Source organism: Rhamphochromis longiceps, linkage group LG7, assembly GCF_057381845.1.
Source record: "Rhamphochromis longiceps isolate RC_006_pf linkage group LG7, R_longiceps_female_GT1.1, whole genome shotgun sequence".
Classification (NCBI taxonomy): Eukaryota; Metazoa; Chordata; class Actinopteri; order Cichliformes; family Cichlidae; genus Rhamphochromis; species Rhamphochromis longiceps.
Genome location: NC_140563.1, coordinates 11,836,590 through 11,845,824, shown reverse-complemented (window position 1 = coordinate 11,845,824; position 9,235 = coordinate 11,836,590).

The window sequence follows — 9,235 nt, the reverse complement described above, 5'->3', positions numbered from 1 at the left end:
TCAGTGGAGTGTCTCCAAGAATGCCAACTGAACTGACAGACTGCACCGATGGACACATGACATTTTGGTTTAGCATGTGTGTAACAAAGAAAATATAGACCGCATGTTTGACACATGAAAAAAACAAAAGCACCTACACAACAGAGCTGTGATTGCTATAATGACAGCATACTGGCAGCTCCACACATAACTAGTTTCCTGGGTGATATTAGTATTTGTGGAGAGCTGTGCATGTCAGTCACATTAGAGATGCTCTTTATATAGAACCTCAGAAGAACGTCAGTTCAATGGGTCTATAGTGTGGGCAATGCTTTGTAGAGAGCCAAAGGTCAGGGCTTTTCTTCCGACCCGACCCCTCCCTTCTTCTTCCAAACTGTGTGGTGTTGCTGGGGCCATATGTTTCACTTGCAATAAGAACATTTTTATGTGTTAAATACTATTAACACACATATTCTACATGTGCTTTCCAGTGATGCTTTGCATGAATTTGCATTTCAGAAAAGTTAATCAGTATAATAAAAATAATTAAAAAACAACAGACAGGAAAAGCAGTGTTTTTAATGCACCGTGTTCATCAACGCTGAGCGAGTATCCACACTAATAATTTGCAGCTACACAGACATCAACGAGTAGCACAAAGTATTCATTCATCATTTAACGCTCAATATGACTCCTTTGATGGTTTGGGTTAATAAGTAATGACTAATATTAAAATTGGTAGGAATATGGTTAGCTTGTGGCAGCACCTCTTTGTTGTTGGTTCTTCACACTGTTCAAAGTAATGCTTGCATAAGAGGCATAGTCATTATATGAGCTGATGACGTGCAGTTCCTCTTTTGGCCACTTGAGGCTGGCCAAAAAAAAAAAAGTAGGTTAATTTATCTTTACATAAACACACACACACACACACACACACACACACACACACACACACACACACACACACACACACACACACACACACACACACACACGACCTTGTGGGGACATCTCATTGACATAATGCATTCCCTAGCTGCTTACCCTAACCATCAAAAATGAATGCCTAGCCCTGACCCTTACCCTAAACCTAACCATAACCTAATTGTAACCCTGACACTAAAACCACATTTTGAGTCTCAAAAATGCCCTCAAACTCATTGGGGCTGCGATTTTGGTCCCCACAAGGGCTGTCGGTTCCCACAGTACAGTAAACCCCACAAAGATGTTAATACCTGTCCACTCTCTCTCTACCACACACACACACACACACACACACACACACACACACACACACACACACACACACACACACACACACACACACACACACACACACACACCCGCAAGCTACATGGAAACCTGTTCAGTTTTATTAGAGAAACACAATCTAAACCTGTAAACCTAATTGTGATAAAAAAAAGAAATGTAAGGAACACAGCATTATCTGTAAAACTGATAATATTGATTTATTTAGTCAAAAACTTAAGATTCCAGCTGTGATATACATTATTCAACATGTATGTGAGAAGGATTTTAAATTGGATTCTGGATTTAATAGGAAGCCAAGCTAGTTTAATCAGTTCTCAGCTATATTATCGCTATTGTGTGTATATTGTATTACTGTATGTGAATGATTTCCCATGACACGCCCTAGGACACTTATTACCTAGTTTAGTTGTGACAAAAGGTGCTTTACATTATTTCAAGTTAAATATTAAAGTTTAGCAAGTGAAATGCTATATTTGTTAGCTGCAATGTTGATATGAAGTTAAAATAATATTACTATCAGCAGGTTCACAGTAGGATATTCATTCTGACTAGAAAAGAAAAACAATATAAATCATATCAATGACAAAATCAGTCTTAAACATTGCTTGAGATTTCAAAATGTAGAAGCATGTAGCAAGAATTCATACATCCATGGGTGGAGTATTTTAGTTCATGCTGAAACAGTGCAAGTTTGTTATATCAACTGAACTCTTTGGGTGGTCTTACACTATAAGCTACTGCTGCAGGAGAGCTGAGAGATACTTTTGTTCTACCTTCATTTACCTTGAACAGCTGATATCTTCTCATGACTGTTGGCAGTTATTGCGTTTGTTCTTGTCTTGATTTATTAGAGGCCAATCTGAATCTGACTTTACAGAAATATTTGTGACTGAATATAGGCTTGTGCCGCAAATGTGTGAGCTGTGCATCTGCTTAAAAAAGCTCTTGGTTCAGTAAATGCAGCTTAAATAAAGGCAAGCTGGCATTGATTTAAGTGCAACAAATCTTGTCTCACTGTCGTATAACGGCATATTTAGAGATGATTTATAATTGACTAATAAAAATGAAAGGGCTGAAAAGCCGTGTTTTTAACATTTATAAATTCTCAGCTGAAATAGTGATCTAACAGTAAAACAGCGCTTGATTTAAGCATGTTGGATGTCTGTTTGGAAAGAAAAAGTTGTGTTATTTATGGACAAACTACTAATCAATTTAAAGACAACTGCACAGAATTACAGTGTTTCGAGTCCCATGCCAGAGAGTTGCTAATTATTTCAGTGCACATGGCAGTGCTTGGCAACTGGCTCCTCAAAGCAAAGAGCAGAGAAAAATCCCTCTGGATGGGCTCAGACCTCTAACTGGGTTCTTGATGACACCCGTCTCTAATACAGAGCGCTTTTCAAAATACAAACAGAGACAAGAGGGAAGGTTTATTACTTTAGAGACTAAGGAAAAGTAAAGTGTGGCTTCCTTCTGGAGGGACCACAGTGGGATTAGTATGAAGCTGGAAGACTGCATCTATTCCCTGCAGAGAGACGTGGTTGACATTCAGACTGAAAACAAAGCTCATTGTTGAGCCATCCCAGTGCTGCTGGCGTTATTGTTTTCTCTGGCAATCTGCTTTATTCTCAAAACCTAGATCAAGATGATAATTGAACCAATATGTCTATGTTGGGAAATTAGAGAATAAATAAAAAACAGATATTGGCAATGTACCTTCAGTTCTTGGATCTTTGTTGCTTGGAGATGATTTTTATACTTTTTCAGATGAGTAAAGTCATCTCAAGAGATTTTTTTTAAGCACTCATGATGGAGTCTAATAGAAGACAGGCGAGCTGTAAGAGTGTAAGAATTAATAACTCACAAACCAAAAAATAATAAGTGGTACTGTAGCCTCATTATTCAGTAAATTATTCATGAAGCAGTTTTTTATCAAACTCAGAGTTTTTAAATAGCTGCTAACATCATGAAATATATCTTGTTTGAAACTGAATGCTAGCTTTTAGAAAAACACAGGAACCAATTATCCGGTCGTTAAGTGACGACGTGACGAATCCTACTTCCGGGCCTAAAGTAGTCTGCTTTTAATATGGCTTTTGTGTTGTTAACATGTTTAATGTTTTGTATTTTCTTCTATTTAATCTCAAAAAGCTCCTAAAACAGTCATTGATCACTGTGGACCTCCCTCGGCTTTTATTACCGCTAATCATTTATTTAAGCTCAGTTTTTAAAACCTTAGGATGTAACTACAGCCCAGCCCATGCAGCAGTATATGAATGACTAACCTCGTATAGTGGATGAATTATCTCAGTTGTTCTCCTGGCTGAAGTTTGGTCCTTTTACAGCATTCTGCCATGCGATTACATTTGTTCCTGACCACCAAGAACACTCACGTTAACTTTTATTGAGTGGAAAAAAGTTAGCTTGTTTATATTATGCTAACATAGCTGTGTCGCTAGCGGTCACGTAGCACATCATTATATACCAGCTAGCCAAACTTCAGTAACCCTACAAATGTCACTGCTGTTTAGTTTTCTGTCTTCATTTATGTTGGAAGTGATAACAGAGCTGTACGTTTTAATTTGTTTCCAAAACCCCGCAGTCAGGACATGCTATATTGTATTTAGATAGAAGCTAGCGAGCTAACTCCCTGCTAACTTCTAACTCCGTTAAATGTCATAAATTCCGTTTTCGTGGATGCCTGGATGTTAAACTCAATTGTTACACCTGGTAGAGCAGAACGCTGATCATTTTATTAAAGATGAAAGACTTTAGACAGTTTTTCAACTCTCAGTAATGCCATAGTGATTTGATATATGGACCTGCAGCGGAGTTTAGGCCCAGACATGGCTAGTGACGTCAGACTTAACGACCGGATAGTGAAGATGCATTTGTATAATTGACAGTTTTTGCATGTTTACATTGCTCGGTCTGTGCAATCGAGTGACTCACTGCTATCTCTAATTGGAAGCCTTCAAATTTTCTGAAAAAACAGAGGTTCTTATATTCGGCTCTGACAGCTTCTCTGAGTCTTTACACTGGATCATCTGGCAGGAACCTTGGTCCTATTTTTGGGAAGCGTTTGATCAATGAATCTCACATTCATAAGATCACCCAGTCTTATTTCTTTCATCTAAGAAATATATATATAAAAAAATCAAACCTATACTGTTCCTCAAAAATCTAAAACTTTTAGTAGACACATTAATTTTCTCCTGTGCTGATTATAGCAACTCTCGTAACATGCATTCAGTTCAGGTGGTCCAGAAAAGAGGGGCTAGGCTCAGCTAGCCGATGCTTATACATCACCCTTATTCTTGTTTCCCTTCACAGCTCATGAAAGCCTTTTATTTTATAGGCTTGTTATTCTTTAATCTTCCTCTCACTATTTTTGTCTAAAGTTCATATCTAATGTATTTATGGAAGTAAGTTTATGTGACCAACTATCAGGATCAGAATACTTTATTGATCCCTGGGGGAAATTATTTCTTTTTATAAGACGGTATGTTTGAATTTTTATCGCTTATTTTTTAAAAATAAGAGCACTTTCTACAAAAGTGGTCGTATTATGAAAGGTCTTTATTATTATTTTGTTATTGTTATAACTAGCAAAAATCTAGCCCGTAGGCAGTTTTTGCAGGCCTGCAGTGCTTGTTTTATACTTGTGAATGAAAACACAGACATGTACATTACCTTATGTTCATTAAATAACTGTTTACACCATAAGATGGCAAAGAAACAGCTGTTCATAAACACCAGTTTCATCTAGATTGATTGATACAAGAGGGTGGCGTCAGTTATTACAGAAATGCTTTTATGCAGTGAGTCCACTTATGAAACCACATGAAATAATAACAGTGGAGAAAGAGGAAAATGTTTTGTTGCTAAAAACAATGTGTTTATATAAATTATTAAAAAAAAACAAACCTTTAAAATTCAAGATGAAATGACAAGTTAACACCATAGAAGCAAAACATATTTCCAAACAAAACAACAAGTGTCTCAGGTTGAAGAACTTTTTTAATCTGCTGCTGTGTCTGTGCTGTTTCAGCTCTCACGGGTGCAGACAATTGCTGCAATGGTTGCTAAATGGTTTGTTGAGGCACACTAAAATGCCAGAGAGACAACAACAGATGGTCTGATATCGTACCTGTCAGCAGACATGTGGGACGCTCTGGAGCTGCTGAGCGCGCTCAGACCTCCCATGTTTTTTTGGAGTGGTCATCAACTCATTAGCAAACGAGTGTTTGCACCGATTTTACAAAGTGACACATGTGACACTGATAAATGGTGAAAAGGATTTCAGACATTATGATTAAAATAAGTAGATCAGAACAGAAATGAATCCTTTTTAGCATTTATTTTAATACTATATGACATATTGTTTAATATTTCTCGTCTGATTTGAGAAGATTTATTCAAACCACACCTAAAGGGTGCTGATTAGCTGTTTATAGCTGGAGATTCTTGTTTTTCTTTAAAAAGATTTGAGAGACCCCCCCCCCCCCAAAAGACTATGGCCCGGGATGATTTATTGTCTGTGCTGTAAAGTCATCAAGCTGATTTTAGTATTTCTCATGTGAAGTCATCAAAGCGTGAAAACTTGTTGAGCTTTTGGACAAAAGGATCCCTCTCAAATCAAAAAAATTAGTCAGCTATTCATCACACTGACATGTTGTGTTTGTGGCTGGTTTAACTGGCTGGGTGGGATTGCAAAGAGATTTTTGTTTTGTTTTTTAAGCTCAAATGTGCAATAAAACCAAAAATAGATACTCTTGTTTTATGGGCCTCTGATTGTTGCATAGCTGACGTTATTCTGATGAGACATGGGTAGTCCTGACACATTTTTTTTAAACTGCCCGCCCTCTCAGTTTGTGTCAGTGTCACAAGTTGATGGATGCAACAAAGGCAGGCATGAGAAGGCAGACCAGAGGCGCAGGCCTCAGGTGTGAACAGGTGTGTGGGTTCACTGCCATGCGGGAATGGGAGCGGTTCCAGGTGCACAGCTGCAGGGTGTGGCTTTCACACACACACACACACACACACACACACACACACACACACACACACACACACACACACACACACACACATATATATATGTATACATACATGTACAGCCAGCATGTGTTGAAATAGTGAGTCTCTGGGAAAGAGTGAGAGGCGGGCTGGGTGGGGTTTCTGTGTAAACTTGATCTTGCTTTAACTTTGAACAAGGAAGTCTGAGACAGAAGAGAGAGTTAATTTATTGAGCTGAGGGTTAGAGGGCAAAAGAAAGGAAATCGTGAAGGGGAAATCAAAGGTTCTTGAATTTTTCACCCGTGTGGGCGCTGCTGTGTGTTCCTGTGTGTGTTTCTAGGTGTGTAGGTGTGAGTGATCTTTGTATATTTAAGAGACAGTAGGGCCAAAAGCAAACAGAATGACAAAGAACGATGTTTGGGAGGCTGCTTGTCTGGCGGTTAAATGCATAGTAGTCTGGTTTCCCGGGAAACCATTGTTCTTATCAATCCGTGATTAAACAACTTTGGTAATTTGCAATCATGCTGTAACACATCCTGGTGAATGTCTGTTGAAAGAATCGAGCTTCTCTAAACCCTGGACAGCATCAATCTCAGCCTCAGGACAGATTAGGGTTGAGACAGGCTCTCTGTCTGCGGGGTACTTCATATCTGGGTCTTCTCTATCAAAGGTCAGAGCATACAAGTGAGGAGGCGTTGTGTGGCTGTTGGAAAAACGGGTCACTGGCTTCTGTGGATGGACTCACTTGTCCACAAGCCCACACCTGCTGTCAGGGGACATGCAGGCTGTGTGTGTGTGTGGACAGTGATGAAAGGAAGTGATGCACACAAGATTGCATGTGTGGATTTGGAGCTTGACATTCTGCAGCTTTAAATCCCAATTTTTCTTGTACAACGTGATCCCACAGTCCCAATCGACTGCTAGACAGTGTGCCAGATGAGCAGTCTGACCTTTGCTGTCCTTGGAAGAGTTGATGCTGTGTAATGTATTCTGCAGTTGATTCCTTTTTTCGTCGTATGAATTTTAACGTTTTTTTCCCCCTTCTTCCCTCTACCTTCCCTCTACAGACGCACCGATTCTTTCGCTCTATATCTTTGCACTGCTGGATATTATTCTTCCTATTACCTCTCAGAACTCCAATCACCACATGTCCTGTGGAGAAACAAAGCTGCGAGACACAGTCAGAAATGGAAACAGCAAAGAGAATGTCAATTTCCTCCAATCGGCTCAGAGGGCAGTTTTTTTCCTGCGGGGGAAGATTAGGTTGATGTCAAACCTGAGGTCCAATGAGTTTAAATGTGCTGAAGCCAGCTTGGGTGAATCTGAAAATGCACTGAATTCCCTACAAAGAAGCTCTAAAATATCAGTGTCAACCTATTTCAGTTCACCTACAATCCCGCGTTATAGGTATATTTGGAGTGTGCAGCTGCTAGTGATATTTCTTTTGGTATCAAGTCAGCCGAGAGTGACTCTGAGGATGCCAAGAGTATCCATCAGAATCCATTAGTCGTCTGTTACTAATTACCAGTGACTCCGGGGTTGATTAAAAGAAATCACCAAGCAGCAGCACACACCATTATGCTAATGAAAACTCATTTAAAGAGGCAGAGTGGGGGCGCCGCCAAGTATCTGGACGACTTTCCTGTGCAGCCGGGCTGGCTGGAGTAAATGGCTTCTTGGACAGCGTGTCATTGCAGGACTGGAAGAGAAGCGAGCCTTGTGATAATGGCAGTGATGAGGAGCAGGATGATGATGATGATTATGACAGAATTTTAATAAAGTGTCTTTCAGCACTTTTTAAAATTCTGTTGCTCATTTGCATGTTTCCTATTTGTTTGCCTGTACTTGCCCTGTGGCTCCGAATACCAAATATCTTCTTGGCAAGAAGATAAGACACGTTTGGTGTGTTTTCATCATAATTGATTTCCTCATTAATTAGAAACCCCTTCAGGGGAGAGAGAGCGGGATGCCGAAGCAAGCTCCTAATCGCCAAACGCTGATTGCTTTGGTGACAGTGAAGTTCAATAGGAAGATTACAGAAGTTACAGACACATGTTCATTATGAGACATTATTGATCTTTCATTGCACAAGTGATTCGAAGGTCAATTGTCTACTTCATTATATAATTACACACACACAGACAATTAAAAATGACCAAAGAGAGATATAATTAATTACAACATCTGATTTTTATTATATCTCATAAACAACTCCAACAACTTTGTTAACAGAAGCAGGAGAAAGAAGAAGTCTTAAATTTAGCTACTCACCTCAGATACGCCAAATAAACATAATAAGTAAATGTAACCAAGGCATTGGTGGAAGAAGCAGTAGGACCTACTACCCAATCATCCCACTGCCCACACAGCCCAAATTATTCTTATTTAAGTTACTGTGACCTGGTGCAATCTCTCTGTTCATCGTTTATCTCAAATGGCTGTTTGAGATGGCCCCGTGCTCCCTTTAAGCCCGGGTTAGATTTGCTCTCACTGACATCATATGGAGCGAAAAGTATAAAAAACAAAACCCGAACAGAGCGCTTAGAGCACTGTGATGTTTCTTCCTCCATAAAGTAAGCTTTAGGCATATTCAATGTGCAACAATATTGTAAAACTCCAATTACATAATACTGAGATACTGTATAAGCATGTAAATAAAACAGAGCTCACGAAACTCACATTTTATGCAGTTAAAACATATAATGTTTAAACTAAGAAAATTTAACATTTTAAGAGTGAAAATGAGAACTTTTTGAGTTTGACGGCAGCACTGTATAATACAAAGTGCACTCCCTTTAAATAAATAGTTTCACATTTGCTTTTTACTAAGAATTAAATGAAAGAATTACAGGTCTGTTTGCTCATTACAAGGACAAAATCAAGAGATGTTTGACTGTGTCTGTTCAAAGTGGCAGATGCAAATCTCACACATGTTATCAATGTATTTGTTATTTATTCAGGTATA